Raw genomic sequence first — 17,848 nt, forward strand, 5'->3', positions numbered from 1 at the left:
TGTCCCCCACCACCATCTCGCTCTGTCAAGAGTTAACTTACAGCTCCAATTAATAAAGTTCCTGAGCAATTAGCAGTGTTTAAATCCAAACCCCTCAGATAGCTCTCTAACTCGCCTGACAAATTTACCCGGACTCCTACAGCTATGCATATGATTGTTTACAGTCTCCCAGCCTCGAGAGGCATGGGAAGCTTAAGATATTCAAATAGCTTAGAGCCTCTCAGAGAGTTAGAAACTGTCAGAATAAAACTAGTAAAAGATTTCATTGATGAGCCAATGCTTGCTGCCAAGTTTTCACATCCCCTGTATTGTATCCTTGAATGTGTATTAATTAATATAGTTGGTATGTAGAAAAAAAAGTAGTGGCCTTAGTGTTAGCAACTTTAGACCCTTAAGGTAATAAATTCTTTCCTTTGTTGTAAACCCATTGCACATCCGCCCTATAGGAATGCAATTTTATCTAACACCTTCAGAAGGTGGCGCCAAACCTTAAAATAATTACTCTTAGAGAAAATAAGTCTTTGTCAAGAATCATAAAATGTTAATAGGCCTTCTGGCCAGAAGATGATGTAAATCACCTAAACCATTTGTATACGATAAATTTGCAGGAAAGAAACCCTGGTTTTTGATAAGGATCAAAGACTGCTGACTTTGCATCCCCTATTATCCTCTATGTGTAACTTAGGGTATATAAGCCCCTGTTGAAAATAAAGCTACGGGCCTTGCTCACCAACGCTTGGTCTCCCCTCGTCATTCTTCCCCTCAATTTCCAGCTGAGTCTCCATCTGGAGCGCGGAAATCCTCTGCGACCATTTATTTGCCTGGGCTTGTAAGACCCACTCAAGAAGGTGTCTAAGGTGGGGCACCTTCCGCTATTCGAGAGGGCGCCTGCGGCCTCCGTGGTCAGAGCTAACCTGGTGTCACGGGTTATATTGATTTTCCGCATAAACCAAGCTACTCAGCTTCTTTTCTCCACTGAATTTTCCTACTGAACTATCCTCATTCTATTACTCTTTATATCTGTAATTACCATTTGAATAGGTCGCTGAAGCCGTCTCTCCTTCGAATACCCTGGATCAGCCGGGGCTGGACCCCAGCAAGAGTGGAGCCTTTGGCCCTCTGAGGTCAAAAAGCCATCCATTAAACTTTCACACAGGGCTCCATAAATGTTCTTGTGCAGTTCATACATGTTGGTTTCTCAAGCTCTAAGTGCCTGATAACAACTTTAGCAATCCTTACTATAGTAGCAGTGTCAGATGCTTAGTCATATCCAACTGTTTGTGATCCCATGGACTGTACCCTGCCAGGCTCCTCTGTCCATGGGATTCTCCAGGCAAGCATACTGGAATGGGTGGCCATTTCCTTCTCCAGGGGATCTTTTGGACCCAGGGATCGAACCTGTGTCTCCTGCTTTACAGACAGATTCTTCACTGTCTGAGCCACCAGGGAAGCCCAAATATAATTAAAGTGCTATGTAAATAATTGAAGATGAGTGGAAAATTCAAGTTTTACTTCACGGAATTTTTTTCCAAATATTTTCCATCTTTTGATTGAATCCGTGGAAATGCAGATACAAAGGGCCAACTGTATTTTCTTCTCCAAATGTCAAATTCCCAGCAAATATATAATACCATATACAGTTTCAAATTAAATTCACAGGTTTGGGGATTTTTTTTGTTTAATTTTGCTTTGACCTGTCACATAACATACTGCCATGAGTCTTTGGATGTGGATTCTAACCAAAAAAGCTGCATATGGTCACTCTATATGAGAGATGTAAATATGTAAGGTGACAACATTTGTGTGAACCATATTTAAAACATGATAAATGGCATTATCAACATTACTCATGATTTAAATATTATGTATACATTACAGATCATCTCCATATCAACAACTATATAAGGAGAACACTAGAAAATAAAAATTTTATAATGTTCTTATGCCGTGTTTAAGCAATTGAATGCTTTATCTGAAGAGTCTGTGATGTAAAAATTAAAATCAAAGTTTTGCTTTTTGAATGCATGGTCTGTAACCCACAGAAAATGAGCAAATTGTTTGGTCAGGATCTTGTTTAAGAAGCAAAAAATTTAAGAATCAAAATATGTACACCATTAAAAATACTAATTCTGAGTATTATATATCTAAAAATTAAATCACCCTGTCCAGCAAGTTTCAAAAAATTCACACGTTTCAAATATTAAGGCAACTTGTTCCCAACTAAACAGTACCTTATAAAAATGTCACTTCAAAGCATCATATACATAGTAACAATAAATTTAGCTAGTTTTAATCTTTAATGCATTAATAAAGAGTAATGACCCATATATCTGTGTTGGTAGAGTAAGGAAGCTAAAGGGAATTCAGTTGAAAATCAACTAAAAGTGAGAGCAGCAGGTTAGGTCTGGCTGGCCTGAGCAGGTTACCCCTGGGTTTTAGTGTCCCCTGTCTTTGCTCATTTGTCTTTCTTTAGGGATTCAGAAAAAGGATCCCTTTGGCTACTTTCTGATGGCAAGGGGGCACAGACCTAATGAGAGCCCGAGGAACGAAACTATTCGGCATTCATCTAGAATAGTCCATTTCCCAGCTCATATTTTACAGTGTTAGAATTGCCATATCTCATTCCTCATTCAACAGCTTTAGTGAAACATTTAAGAGCATGTTTTTATCAGCAAATACCTTTCCAAAATCTAGATCAGTTAAGTGCAGGTAACCCAAACATTAATAGTCCCTGAAGAATAGATGTTCTTCCCATGTGCAATCCAGGACTTTTGACCCTGAAAACCAACTTGAACCTGGCACTTCTGGGGATACTTGTTTTAGCCAAGTAGCTTATTGCCGTATTTTGCATATGTGGGTTTCAACAGTAGTAGAGATATTGATGTATGCATGAATGCATGTAGGTATGCTAAGTCACTTCCATTGTGTCCGAAGCTTTGCAACCCTATAGACTGTAGCCTGCCAGGCTTCTCTGTCCATGGGATTCTCCAGGCAAAATACTGGAGTTGGTTGCCTTGTCCTCCTCCGGGGATCTTCCTGACTCAGGGATCAAACTCGTGTCTCATATATCTCTGGCATTGGCAGGCAGATTCTTTACCACTAGCACTACGTGGAAAGCCAAAATTATTAGCAACAGTACAAATGCAACCTTATTCAGCCAGGATGTCATCTAGAGCTCTGCAGTTATCTAGGACAATTTCCTTCTTTGGGGCAGCAGTAGCTAAGGCAGCTTCATGTGCTATTATGTCTAGGGTCATGAGAATTTTCTAATTTATGTGCTCATGTGGTCTGACTCCCCACCATGGTAAAAGTACTCTACCGAACATGTACCAAAAGTCATCTCCTTGATCTCCAGATAGGTAGGAGACTTTTTACTCTGGAGAACAATTTGAAAGAACTAGTCCAATATTGAGTCTCACTGGAGTCACAGACAGCAAAGGGAATGACTAAGCACCCTACTAGGGCTGCTGCTGTTTAGTCACTCAGTCATGTCTGACTCTTTGTGACCCTATGGACTGTAGCTAACCAGGCTCCTCTGTCCATGGGATTTAGGGTGGTATGCCCAATTATCCAATTAACTCAATATGTATAGGCCCAAAGTTCATCACTCAAACTGCAAAGATGTGTCCTGAGTGAGCACAGAAAATGCCAGACATATTTTACACATTGAGTGTCTCATTCTTGAGAAAGTCTAGAACTTATACAAGTTAGGGCTCACCATGAGTTAGTACCCATGAAGATTACTATACTTTATAGCTTGAGAGGGGAGTAAGATGACCCACTCCTTGAAAATATACCAAGTCTTGCTATTGGAAGTGAGATATAATTGAGAGCGCAATAACCTGGCATTGGGATGCACGTTTCCAGTACAAGGAAATAAGCTAGGGAAGAGAACTGAGTAGGCTCACCCCTTGACTAGATGACATGATTTTCCCCAACAGAAAAGATGTGGCTTTGGTGGCAGTGTCAACTTTTGGTTTCTACAGTTTCTCCAGAGACCATTATCCTTCTTTGGGTAGGGAGGATTAGGAAGAAACAGAAGATGAAGGGCCTTGATAACCATTATAACTTTATAGGTTTTGAGTATGTGTCACATAAAAAAATAGGAATGACTGAAAAGTGTTAATGGCACAACCAAGGGAGATCAGTATGATTTTGTGAAGGTTTTGAATGACATTATCCAATGTCTCAATAACCTAAGATACACAGATGACACCACCCTTATGGCAGAAAGCAAAAAACTAAAGAGCCTCTTGATGAAACTAAAAGAAGAGAGTGAAAAAGCTGGCTTAAAACTCAATATTCAGAAAATTAAGATCATGACAACTGGTCCCATCACTTCACAGCAAATAGATGGGGAAACAATAGAAACAGTGACAGACTTTATTTTCTTGGGCTCCAAAATCACTGCAGATGGTGACTGCAGCCATGAAATTAAAAGATGCTTGCTCCTTAAAATGAAAGCTATGATCAACCTAGACAGCATATTAAAAAGCAGAGACATTACTTTGCCAACAAAGGTCCATCTAGTCAAAGCTATGGTTTTTCCAGTACTCATGTATGGATGTGAGAGTTGGTCTATAAAGAAAGCTGAGCACCAAAGAATTGATGCTTTTGAACTGTGGGGTTGGAGAAGACTCTTGAGAGCCCCTTGGACTGCAAGGAGATCCAAAAAGTCCACCCTAAAGGAAATCAGTCCTGAATATTTATTGGAAGGACTGATGCTGAAGCTGAAACTCTGAAAATCTGGCCACCTGATGTGAAGAACTGATTCACTAGAAAAGACCCTGACGCTGGGAAAGATTGAAGGTGGGAGAAGAAGGGCCTGACAGAGGATGAGATGGTTGGATGGCATCACTGACTTCATGGACATGAGTTTGAGTAAGATCCAGGAGTTGGTGTTGGACAAGGAAGCCTGGCATGCTGCAGTCCATGGGGTTGCAAAGAGTTGGACATGACTGAGTGACTGAACTAACTGATCCAATGTCTCAAGACATACCTGCCTTTGCCAGCAATTGGGAAATTCTCATCAAGAATTGTCCTTCCAAGCCTGGGGTGGTGGGGGTGTAGGGATCAAGTGCAACAAGGAAGCTTGACAAAAAGGAGAAAGGTAATCATAATTCTAGTTCAATGTGTGGATTTAGAAGAATCAAGCAAACAATCTAACAAGGGTGTTACTCCTTACTTTAGGAAACTGCTTTCTGAATAGCAACTTAAAACCTATTAGGGTTTCACTATTTAGGGGGCTTAGTGTCTGGGGTGTAGAACCAGCCAAAGTTGGGGTGATAATGTAATGGTCATGGTGTTATCATATGGGGTGGCTGTCATTCCCTGTGAAGTTTCTGTAAATAGGACAGAGTGACCCTGAGGATCATTGTGGAGCCACGTGATTCCAGTTTGAGTCCATGGATTAACTCATTCTCAATATCACTGAGGAATGCGTCATTTACTTCAGTTCAGTTCAGTCTCTCAGTCATGTCCAACTCTTTGCGACCCCATGAATTGCAGCACGCCAGGCCTCCCTGTCCATCACCAACTCCCGGAGTTCACTCAGACTCACGTCCATCGAGTCAGTGATGCCATCCAGCCATCTCATCCTCTGTTGTCCCCTTCTCCTCCTGCCCCCAGTCCCTCTCAGCATCAGAGTCTTTTCCAATGAGTCAACTCTTCGCATGAGGTGGCCAAAGTACTGGAGTTTCAGCTTTAGCATCATTCCTTCCAAAGAAATCCCAGGGCTGATCTCCTTCAGAATGGACTGGATGGATCTCCTTGCAGTCCAAGGGACTCTCAAGAGTCTTCTCCAACACCACACTTCAAAAGCATCAATTCTTTGGCGCTCAGCCTTCCTCACAGTCCAACTCTCACATCCATACATGACCACTGGAAAAACAATAGCCTTGCCTAGATGGACCTTTGTTGGCAAAGTAATGTCTCTGCTTTTGAACATGCTATCTAGGTTAGTCACAACTTTCCTTCCAAGGAGTAAACGTCTTTTAATTTCATGGCTGCAGTCACCATCTGCAGTGATTTGGAGCCCCAAAAAATAAAGTCTGACACTGTTTCCACTGTTTCCCCATCTATTTCCCATGAAGTGATGGGACCGGATGCCGTGATCTTCGTTTTCTGAATGTTGAGCTTTAAGCCAACTTTTTCACTCTCCTCTTTCACTTTCATCAAGAGGCTTTTTAGTTCCTCTTCGCTTTCTGCCATAAGGGTGGTGTCATCTGCATATCTGAGGTTATTGATATTTCTCCCGGGCAATCTTGATTCCAGCTTGTGCTTCTTCCAGCCCAGCATTTCTCATGATGTACTCTGCATAGAAGTTAAATAAGCAGGGTGACAATAGTAGTGGCATGTCAAATTGTTCAATGAGGATGGAGCTGGTTTTCTGGATGCTTATTTTTCTACAGTTTCCACAGGACCCAGCCTATAGGAAAGAAATGGTGCAGAGGAACATCTGAGGCAAGCAAACTTCAACCTGTTAGAAGCAAACTTATGTAGAGCAGTTATACTAGCTCACAATGATGGTACTACATACCTGATAGTGTCTGATTCCTTGATTCCAATACCCTTTGGGTCTCCAAAATCAACTCTAGATCATAGAAAGGGGCTCCTATGTAACATTTTATTGGGGCTCAATTGAAGATTGCTTTCAGGAACCACAATCACCTGAAGCAGGGCCCCTATAAGGCCTTATCCCAAGGTGAATTTGTCTCTTGACAAATCATAACTAAAGTCCATAAGTGTGTGCTTCATCTTCTCCATTTTGCCAGCAGATTGCAATTGCCCATAAGCACACAATTTCCAACCAATACCTAAGGGCCAGATACTTAATTTATTTTTGCTACAAAGGCTCAGCCATTGTCACTTTGAATAGACACAGGTATTATCATGGCATCCCATAGTCCACTTTAGAGGTTCACTGTCTTCTCCTTTAAGAGCTTCACAGAGGGTTTTTGCTGTGAGTCCAAAGTTGGAGACTGGAATGCAGCAGAACCTGGTCTTCCCAGAATCCCTGAAGTTCCCACTACCAGGAGATAGTCTCAATTCTGGCTAGAGCATCCCTTCTCTCAGGTGCCTCTTTCTCTGTCCTTGTGAGAGTTCAAAGCCCGAATATTAAACAGGTCTGGGATATCTGTCTCTTTATTCATGGGTACCTTTTATCTTGCTCAGCCAAAAAGTTCAAATAAAATCCACATTCTAATTACAGGTGCCCTTTGTTTTCTTGGAAGTCGGGATATAATCCACATACTGGAGCAGAGTTCCCTCATTTAAAGTCTCTCAAGTTCTTTTCCAAGACATTCCCAAAAATAATAAGGACACTTTCAAATCTCTGAGAAGTATTATCCTCTAGTACTGTTGTTGAACGCTTATATATAGAGTTTCCCCAATCAAAAGTAAAAACTCTTGGGATTCAAAACTTGGGAGTTTACAAAAAAGGGCATCTTTCAGATTTCTGTTCATCATGGACTTCAAAGCAGAGTGTATAGTTTAGGGACAACTGGCTGAATATCCCACAATTTGATAAATTGCCCTCAAATCCTGTACAAACTTGCATTCTTCTGTGCCTGGCTGCTGAAAAGGGGGACTGTTATAAGGAGGCTGTTAGAGACAGTCAAACACAAGGACAGCTCTTAGGGGCTGCATCCCTGGCTCTGCTCATTTCTTTTTTTTTTTTAACTTATTTTAATTGAAGGCTAATTGCTTTACAATATTGTGGTGGGTTTTGCCATACACTGACATGAATCAGCCACAGGTGTATATGTGTCCCCCATCCCAAACCTCCCACCCTGCTTCCTTCTTCCCCATCCCACCCCTCTGGGTTGTCCCAGTACACTGGCTTTGAGTGCCCTGTTTCATGCATTGAACTTGGACTGGTCATCTTTTTCACTTATGGTAATATACATGTTTCAATGCTATTCTCTCAAATCATTCCACCCTCACCTTCTGACCATTTCTTTAAAGGTTTCTGCATTCGGTTTGGAATTTGGACCCAAAGACTAAGTCTGACTTGTATAGCTATGAAAGTGAAGTTGCTCAGTCATGTCCGACTCTTTGCGACCCCATGGACGGTAACCTACCAGGCTCCACGGTCCATGGGATTTTCCAGGCAAGAATACTGGAGTGGGCTGCCATTTCTTTCTCCAGGGGATCTTCCCAACCCAGGGATTGAACCCAGGTCTCCTGCATTGCAGACAGACGCTTTACCGTCTAAGTCACTAGGGAAGCCCAGTATAGGGTAGAGGACTGGTGTTTTCACTCTTCCCTCCTCTGTTTCATCCATACTTCTGGACTCATGTGCTGGAGTATCTCTTCCATAAGTGTTGTAGGCTATTCCTTTTGGAGTTGGTGATACTTGGTCTATTTGTTCAGCTGCATAGGTAACATTTGCATTTAACTTGGTTAGTAAAGCTCTTCCTAGAAGAGGGATGGGACACTCAGGCACATACAGATAATGATCCTTCGTAAGAGTCTCCCCATTTGACAGTTTTAGTGCTGGTGAAGTTCTTTGGTATCACAGGATATATGTATAGCAGTGTGTTGCCTAAACACCTAAAAAAATCTTTCAATAAACTCTAAAGGCTCTTTTCGTTTTTGTTTTCTTACTGTACTTCATACACATTTTATATTTGGGGCACCCCTTTTAATAGTCCTGCAAGAATAAAATCTTGTGAATGTTCAAGTTTGGTCTACCTCCATGTTCACATCCCAATTAGGATCCACTCTTGGTATAGCTGTGCCTGCTGCACACACAACCTGTACACCAGGTTGCCAGGGGGTGTTGGCACGAATCCCATCTCATTTCTTGATAGCTTTTCCTAGCACCAGTCTACAGTCTTCTGAAACAAGAAAGGAACTTAATTTCTAATGTCTTTCCAGGTTGGCTTGTGGATTGAAAGTGTTTTCTTATTGTCATTGTTGTTGTTCTCTTTGGGTCCTCTGGATAAGCTGACATATTTCAATCCAATAAATACAGAGTTGAAAAGGAGGAATGGACCCAATAATCCCATCAGCTGCCCAGTCTGACTTCGTACCTCCACTGGGGCTTGCCTTGATGGATAATGCCCTGCCTGGTTTGAGTAGCTCCTTGGTCAAAGTAAGTACCCTGATAGGGTAAAGGGGAGACAATTCCTACTTCTAGACCCTCTGGGATTGGATCAGGGGAAGACTTGGGTTATTATGGAGAATCAGCCAGGTCACTATATGGGAGTAGAAGAGGAACAGTCAGAGTTCAACGGAATTAACAGCAGGTTTTTCCCTTACCGTTGGAATCAGGCAAAAGATGTTTGCCTTTCCTCCCTATTGAACCATAATGTTTCTTTGCAAAAGTTTATTCTGGCACAGGAATCTAAAAGGTAGTATATAAGGTTTTTTTACCTCATTTTTGTTTTCATTGAGTAGTTAAATCTAATTGTATTAGTTAAATCCAAAATTGTATTATAATTTCGAGAACCATTTTAAGACCATTTTTCTCCAGAGCCTAAAGAATATTGTGATCAAGAGGTGTTATGAAAAATACGATCTTTTTTTCATTTTCATGAGTTGATAAGTAAATTTTGCACAATTTGGGGGAATGCAACCTTGAGGGCTGCAAGGGGGAATGGAATTAACATTGCCCATTTTGGAGGGTTTTTTTCCCCCTGTGCAGCTGCAACAGACAAAACATTTATAAGGGCCTGACTAGAATTAGCAGGAATTACCCAACCAACAAAGTTCAGGTGAGTCAGCGCCAGATGAGCTGCTAATGCCAACTGCTTCACCAGGAATGATGAAGGCCCAGAAGAACTGTTCTCTTAAAAGGGAGTCCATAGCAGGTTGTTATGAACCATGGGCAGATGACCCAATACCTCCATAAATTACCTGGTCACCTGGAACTTCCCAAGAGACTGCAGGGAATTGTACCTCTTTATTTTTTATTTTTATTTTTTTAAATTTTATTTTATTTTTAAACTTTACAATATTGTATTAGTTTTGCCAAATATCGAAATGAATCCGCCACAGGTATACCCGCGTTCCCCATCCTGAACCCTCCTCCCTCCCCTACCCTCCCTCTGGGTCGTCCCAGTGCATCAGCCCCAAGCATCCAGTACCGTGCATCGAACCTCGACTGGCGACTCGTTTCATACATAATATTATACATGTTTCAATGCTATTCTCCCAAATCTCCCCACCCTCTCCCTCTCCCACAGAGTCCATAAGACTGATCTATACATCGGTGTCTCTTTTGCTGTCTCGTACACAGGGTTATTGTTACCATCTTTCTAAATTCCATGTATATGTGTTAGTATACTGTATTGGTGTTTTTCTTTCTGGCTTCACTCTGTATAATAGTTTCCAGTTTTATCCATCTCATTAGAACTGATTCAAATGTATTCTTTTTAATGGCTGAGTAATACTCCATTGTGTATATGTACTATAGCTTTCTTATCCATTCATCTGCTGATGGGCATCTAGGTTGCTTCCATGTCCTGGCTATTATAAACAGTGCTGCGATGAACATTGGGGTACACGTGTCTCTTTCCCTTCTGGTTTCCTCAGTGTGTATGCCCAGCAGTGGGATTGCTGGATCATAAGGCAGTTCTATTTCCAGTTTTTTAAGGAATCTCCACACTGTTCTCCATAGTGGCTGTACTAGTTTGCATTCCCACCAACAGTGTAAGAGGGTTCCCTTTTCTCCACACCCTCTCCAGCATTTATTGCTTGTAGACTTTTGGATCACAGCCATTCTGACTGGCGTGAAATGGTACCTCATAGTGGTTTTGATTTGCACTTCTCTGATACTGAGTGATGTTGAGCATCTTTTCATGTGTTTGTTAGCCATCTGTATGTCTTCTTTGGAGAAATGTCTATTTAGTTCTTTGGCCCATTTTTTGACTGGGTCATTTATTTTTCTGGAGTTGAGCTGTAGGAGTTGCTTGTATATTTTTGAGATTAGTTGTTTGTCCGTTGCTTCATTTGCTATTATTTTCTCCCATTCTGAAGGCTGCCTTTTCACCTTGCTAATAGTTTCCTTTGTTGTGCAGAAGCTTTTAAGTTTAATTAGGTCCCATTTGTTTATTTTTGCTTTTATTTCCAAAATTCTGGGAGGTGGGTCATAGAGGATCCTGCTGTAATTTATGTCAGAGAGTGTTTTGCCTGTGTTCTCCTCTAGGAGTTTTATAGTTTCTGGTCTTACGTTTAGATCTTTAATCCATTTTGAGTTTATTTTTGTGTAAGGTGTTAGAAAGTGTTCTAGTTTGATTCTTTTACAAGTGGTTGACCAGTTTTCCCGGCACCACTTGTTAAAGAGATTGTCTTTAATCCATTGTATATTCTTACCTCCTTTGTCAAATATAAGGTGTCCATATGTGTGTGGATTTATCTCTGGGCTTTCTATTTTGTTCCATTGATCAATATTTCTGTCTTTGTGCCAGTACCATACTGTCTTGATAACTGTGGCTTTGTAATAGAGTCTGAAGTCAGGTAGGTTGATTCCTCCAGTTCCATTCTTCTTTCTCAAGATAGCTTTGGCTATTCGAGGTTTTTTGTGTTTCCATACAAATTGTGAAATTATTTGTTCTAGCTCTGTGAAGAATACCGTTGGTAGCTTGATAGGGATTGCATTGAATCTATAAATTGCTTTGGGTAGTATACTCATTTTCACTATATTCTTCCAATCCATGAACATGGTATATTTCTCCATCTTTTAGTGTCCTCTTTGATTTCTTTCACCAGTGTTTTATAGTTTTCTATATATAGGTCTTTAGTTTCTTTAGGTAGATATATTCCTAAGTATTTTATTCTTTCCGTTGCAATGGTGAATGGAATTGTTTCCTTAATTTCTCTTTCTGTTTTCTCATTATTAGTGTATAGGAATGCAAGGGATTTCTGTGTGTTGATTTTATATCCTGCAATTTGACTATAATCATTGATTAGTTCTAGTAATTTTCTGGTGGAGTCTTTAGGGTTTTCTATGTAAAGGATCATGTCATCTGCAAACAGTGAGAGTTTTACTTCTTTTCCAATTTGGATTCCTTTTATTTCTTTTTCTGCTCTGATTGCTGTGGCCAAAACTTCCAAAACTATGTTGAATAGTAATGGTGAAAGTGCGCACCCTTGTCTTGTTCCTGACTTTAGAGGAAATGCTTTCAATTTTTCACCATTGAGGATAATGTTTGCTGTGGGTTTGTCATATATAGCTTTTATTATGTTGAGGTATGTTCCTTCTATTCCTGCTTTCTGGAGAGTTCTTATCATAAATGGATGTTGAATTTTGTCAAAGGCTTTCTCTGCATCTACTGAGATAATCATATGGTTTTTGTTTTTCAATTTGTTAATGTGGTGTATAACATTGATTGATTTGCAGATATTGAAGAATACTTGCATCCCTGGGATAAAGCCCACTTGGTCATGGTGTATGATCTTTTTAATGTGTTGTTGGATTCTGATTGCTAGAATTTTGTTAAGGATTTTTGCATCTATGTTCATCAGTGATATTGGCCTGTAGTTTTCTTTTTTTGTGGGATCTTTGTCAGGTTTTGGTATTAGGGTGATGGTGGCCTCATAGAATGAGTTTGGAAGTTTACCTTCCTCTGCAATTTTCTGGAAGAGTTTGAGCAGGATTGGTGTTAGCTCTTCTCTAAATTTTTGGTAGAATTCAGCTGTGAAGCCGTCTGGACCTGGGCTTTTGTTTGCTGGAAGATTTTTGATTACAGTTTCAATTTCCGTGCTTGTGATGGGTCTGTTAAGATTTTCTATTTCTTCCTGGTCGAGTTTTGGAAAGTTGTACTTTTCTAATAATTTGTCCATTTCTTCCACGTTGTCCATTTTATTGGCATATAATTATTGATAGTAGTCTCTTATGATCCTTTGTATTTCTGTGTTGTCTGTTGTGATCTCTCCATTTTCATTTCTAATTTTATTGATTTGATTTTTCTCCCTTTGTCTCTTGATGAGTCTGGCTAATGGTTTGTCAATTTTATTTATCCTTTCAAAGAACCAGCTTTTGGCTTTGTTGATTTTTTGCTATGGTCTCTTTTGTTTCTTTTGCATTTATTTCTGCCCTAATTTTTAAGATTTCTTTCCTTCTACTAACCCTGGGGTTCATTTCTTCCTTTTCTAGTTGCTTTAGGTGTAGGGTTAGGTTATTTATTTGACTTTTTTCTTGTTTCTTTAGGTATGCCTGTATTGCTATGAACTTTCCCCTTAGGACTGCTTTTAAAGTGTCCCACAGGTTTTGAGTTGTTGTGTTTTATTTTCATTAGTTTCTATGCAAATTTTGATTTCTTTTTTGATTTCTTCTGTGATTTGTTGGTTATTCAGCAGTGTGTTGTTCAGCCTCCATATATTGGAATTTTTAATAGTTTTTCTCCTGTAATTGAGATCTAATCTTACTGCATTGTGGTCAGAAAAGATGCTTGGAATGATTTCTATTTTTTTGAATTTACCAAGGCTAGATTTATGGCCCAGGATGTGATCTATCCTGGAGAAGGTTCCATGTGCGCTTGAGAAAAAGGTGAAATTCATTGTTCTGGGATGAAATGTCCTATAGATATCAATTAGGTCTAACTGGTCTATTGTATCATTTAACATTTGTGTTTCCTTGTTAATTTCTGTTTAGTTGATCTATCCATAGGTGTGAGTGGGGTATTAAAGTCTCCCACTATTATTGTGTTATTGTTAATTTCTCCTTTCATACTTGTTAGCATTTGTCTTACATATTGCGGCGCTCCCATGTTGGGTGCATATATATTTATAATTGTTATATCTTCTTCTTGGATTGATCCTTTGATCATTAGGTAGTGACCATCTTTGTCTCTTTTCACAGCCTTTGTTTTAAAGTCTATTTTATCTGATATAAGTATTGCTACTCCTGCTTTCTTTTGGTCCCTATTTGCATGGAAAATCTTTTTCCAGCCCTTCACTTTCAGTCTGTATGTGTCCCCTGTTTTGAGGTGGGTCTCTTGTAGGCAACATATGTAGGGGTCTTGTTTTTGTATCCATTCAGCCAGTCTTTGTCTTTTGGTTGGGGCATTCAACCCATTTACATTTAAGGTAATTACTGATAAGTATGATCCCGTTGCCATTTACTTTATTGTTTTGGGTTCGAGTTTATACACTGTTTTTGTGTTTCCTGTCTACAGAATATCCTTTAGTATTTGTTGGAGAGCTGGTTTGGTGGTGCTGAATTCTCTCAGCTTTTGCTTGTCTGAGAAGCTTTTGATTTCTCCTTCATATTTGAATGAGATCCTTGCTGGGTACAATAATCTGGGCTGTAGGTTATTTTCTTTCATCGCTTTAAGTATGTCTTGCCATTCCCTCCTGGCTTGAAGAGTTTCTATTGAAAGATCAGCTGTTATCCTAATGGGAATTCCCTTGTGTATTATTTGTTGTTTTTCCCTTGCTGCTTTTAATATTTGTTCTTTGTGTTTGATCTTTGTTAATTTGATTAATATGTGTCTTGGGGTGTTTCACCTTGGGTTTATCCTGTTTGGGACTCTCTGGGTTTCTTGGACTTGGGTGATTATTTCCTTCCCCATTTTAGGGAAGTTTTCAACTATTATCTCCTGAAGTATTTTCTCATGGTCTTTCTTTTTGTCTTCTTCTTCTGGGACCCCTATGATTCGAATGTTGTAACGTTTAATATTGTCCTGGAGGTCTCTGAGATTGTCCTCATTCCTTTTAATTCGTTTTTCTTTTATCCTCTCTGATTCACTTATTTCTACCATTCTATCTTCTAATTTACTAATCCTATCTTCTGCCTCTGTTGTTCTACTATTTATTGCCTCCAGAGTGTTTTTAATTTCATTTATTGCATTATTCATTTTATATTGACTCTTTTATTTCTTCTAGGTCCTTGTTAAACCTTTCTTGCATCTTCTCAATATTTGTCTCCAAGCTATTTATCTGTGATTCCATTTTGATTTCAAGATTTTGGATCAATTTCACTATCATTATTTGGAATTCTTTATCAAGTAGATTCCCTATCTCTTCCTCTTTTGTTTGGTTTGGTGGGCTTTTATCCTGTTCCTTTGTCTGCTGGGTATTCCTCTGTCTCTTCATCTTGTTTAAATTGCTGAGTTTGGGGTGTCCTTTCTGTATTCTGGCAGTTTGTGGAGTTCTCTTTATTGTGGCGTTTCCTCGCTCTGTGTGGGTTTGTACAGGTGGCTTGTCAAGGTTTCTTGGTTAGGGAAGCTTGTGTCGGTGTTCTGGTGAGTGGAGCTGTATTTCTTCTCTGGAGTGCAATGAAATGTCCAGTAATGAGTTATGGGATGTCTATGGTTTTGGGGTGACTTTGGGCTGCCTGTATCTTGGAGCTCAGGTCTGTGTTCCTTGTTGCTGGAGAATTTGCTTGGTATGTCTTGCCCTGGAACTTGTCTCACCCAGAGAGGTTTACAGCGTTATATGGAGAAGAGAAGAGTGAGGAGGGAGTTAGAGGTGACCCGAATGAGATGAGGTGGAGTCAATAGAGGAGAGAGTGGGCTATTCAGTAATCTCTTCCTTATGTGCACGCCACAACTGGACCACTCAGAGTTGTTCACAGAGTTATACAGAGAAGAGAAGGAAGAAGGTGGCAGAGGTGGCCAGGAGGATAAATGGGGGGAATGAAAAGGAGGGAGACAGATCCAGCCAGTAATCAGTTCCCTAAGTGTTCTCCACCTTCTGGAACACACAGAAATTCACAGAGTTGGGTAGAGTAGAGAGGGGTTAGGGAGGAGACACAGGCGACCTAGTGGAGAAAAAGGAGAGTCCAAAGGGAGAGACAGCAGTTAAGCCAGTTATCTCGCTCCCTAGTGAAAAACGGGTACTGAAGATTGGGTTCTTAAAGGTACAAAATTGGTAACAAATATGTAAAAGCAAAAATTTCAAATCTAGAGTAGAGTTTGGAATTTCAAAAATACGATGTTAAAGAAAAGAAGGAAAAGAAAGAGAGAAAAGATGAAGAAACAAAAACAAACAAGGTCGCAAAAATGATACAGAAAGTATAGGTACAAAATTGATAACCAATACCAAAAAGCAAAAGTTAAAAATCTAGAGTAGAGTTTGGAACTTCAAAAATACAATGTTAAAAAAAGAAGAAGAAAAAGAGAGAGAGAGAGAGAGAAAAAAAAAAAAAGAACAAACAAGGTCGCATAAATTATATAAAAAAAAATACAGATACAAAATTGATAATACCAAAAAGCATAAATTAAAAATCTAGAATAGAGTTTGGAATTTCAGATATACAATGTTATTTAAAAGAAGAAGAGAAAGAAACAGAGAAAAAGAAAAAATAAAAAAGGGTAACAGAAATTATATAAAACAAAAACAAAAAAAAAATTTAGGTACAAAATTGATAACAAATACTAAAAAGCTAAAATTAAAAATCTAGAGTAGAGTTTGGAATTTCAAAAATACAATGTTAAAGAAAAGGGAAAAGAAAAAAAAAGTCAAAAAAAATTATTAAAAAATATATATATATATGAAGTTTGCTTTTAAAAAAAATAGGGTCTTTTTTTTTTTTTTGAAAAGTAATCGGTTATAAAAGTGGAAATTAAAGGAATAATAGAGGACTTAATTTTTTTTTTTTTATAGGCTCACTTGTTCAGTCGCACTGAGGGGAGGTAGGGAGGAATGCTGCAAACAAATAACACTGGCGTGTGCTCGAAGTGTCTCAGCCACACTGGGTCTGCCCCCAGTTCACGGCGCGTGTAGCCTCTCTGCCCACGGTGCTCAGGCTCTAGGTTGCTCCGCCGCAAACCATCCACAGCCCGCCCTGGGCTGCCTGTACTTCCCAGGTCCAAGCCACTCAGGTTCAGGCACTCGGGTAGTCCTCAGAGGCGCAGACTCTCAGTTGGGCCTGCGTTTTGTGCCCTTCCCAGATCCGAGCAGCTCAGGTGATGAGGTGTTTCGCGCGTGCAATTGCTGCAACTTATCGCCTCCCCGCTGCTCGGTTATCTAGTTGTGCACTGGCACACCTTCTCAGGCAGATGTTGACCGCCCAGACCCCCAAGAAGTTTTAGTTAGCAAAGAAGCCTGCTTACAGTTTTATAGATAATGTCTCTCTGGGGCTGCGATTGCCCCCTTCTGGCTCTGGCTGCCTGTCACCGGAGGGGGATGGTCTGCTGCTGGCTGTCTCTGTTCAGTCCTTTGTTCCGTGCGCGGGCTTGGCGGTGTCTTAGGTTAGGGCTGGCTTTTCGCGTGGTAGATATCCCACAGTCTGGTTTGCTAGCCCAAATTATTTCGCTCAGATAGTGCTCGGGGTATTCAGGCCAGATTCTTGCGATGCAGCCTGCGCCACGCCTCCCTGCCCAGCCCCCGCTTGCTAATGGCGTGTGCAGGCATCTGCGCTGCTTCTCCGCTGGGGGAGTTACCGTAGGGCTCGCAATGTGCGGGTTTTAATTATTTATTTTTCCTCCCTGTTATGTTGCCAAGGCTCGGCACAGATTCGGCAGTGAGAAGGTTTCCTGGTGTTTGGAAACTTCTCTCTTTTTAAGACTCCCTTCCTGGGACAGAACTCCGTCCCTCCCTCTTTTGTCCCTTTTTTTGTCTTTTATATTTTTCCCTACCTCCTTTCTAAGACTTGGGTTGCTTTTCTGGGTGCCTGATGTCCTCTGCCGGCTTTCAGAAGTTGTTTTGTGGAGTTTACTCAGTGTTTAAATGTTCTTTTGATGAATTTGTGGGGGAGAAAGTGTTCTCCCCGTCCTACTCCTCCGCCATCTTAGCTCCTCCTCCCAATTGTACCTCTTTAGAGTCAAAGAACCCCCTTAAAGTTATCTCCTAAGGAAGTTTCATTACAGTTACCAAAATCTCAGTTTCTAAATAGCCAGTTCTGAGCAAATAATATAATCTGAAATAGACATAGATAAGCAAGACCAAAATTCTGGGA

Source organism: Bos indicus, chromosome 3 (assembly GCF_029378745.1).
Source record: "Bos indicus isolate NIAB-ARS_2022 breed Sahiwal x Tharparkar chromosome 3, NIAB-ARS_B.indTharparkar_mat_pri_1.0, whole genome shotgun sequence".
NCBI lineage: Eukaryota > Metazoa > Chordata > Mammalia > Artiodactyla > Bovidae > Bos > Bos indicus.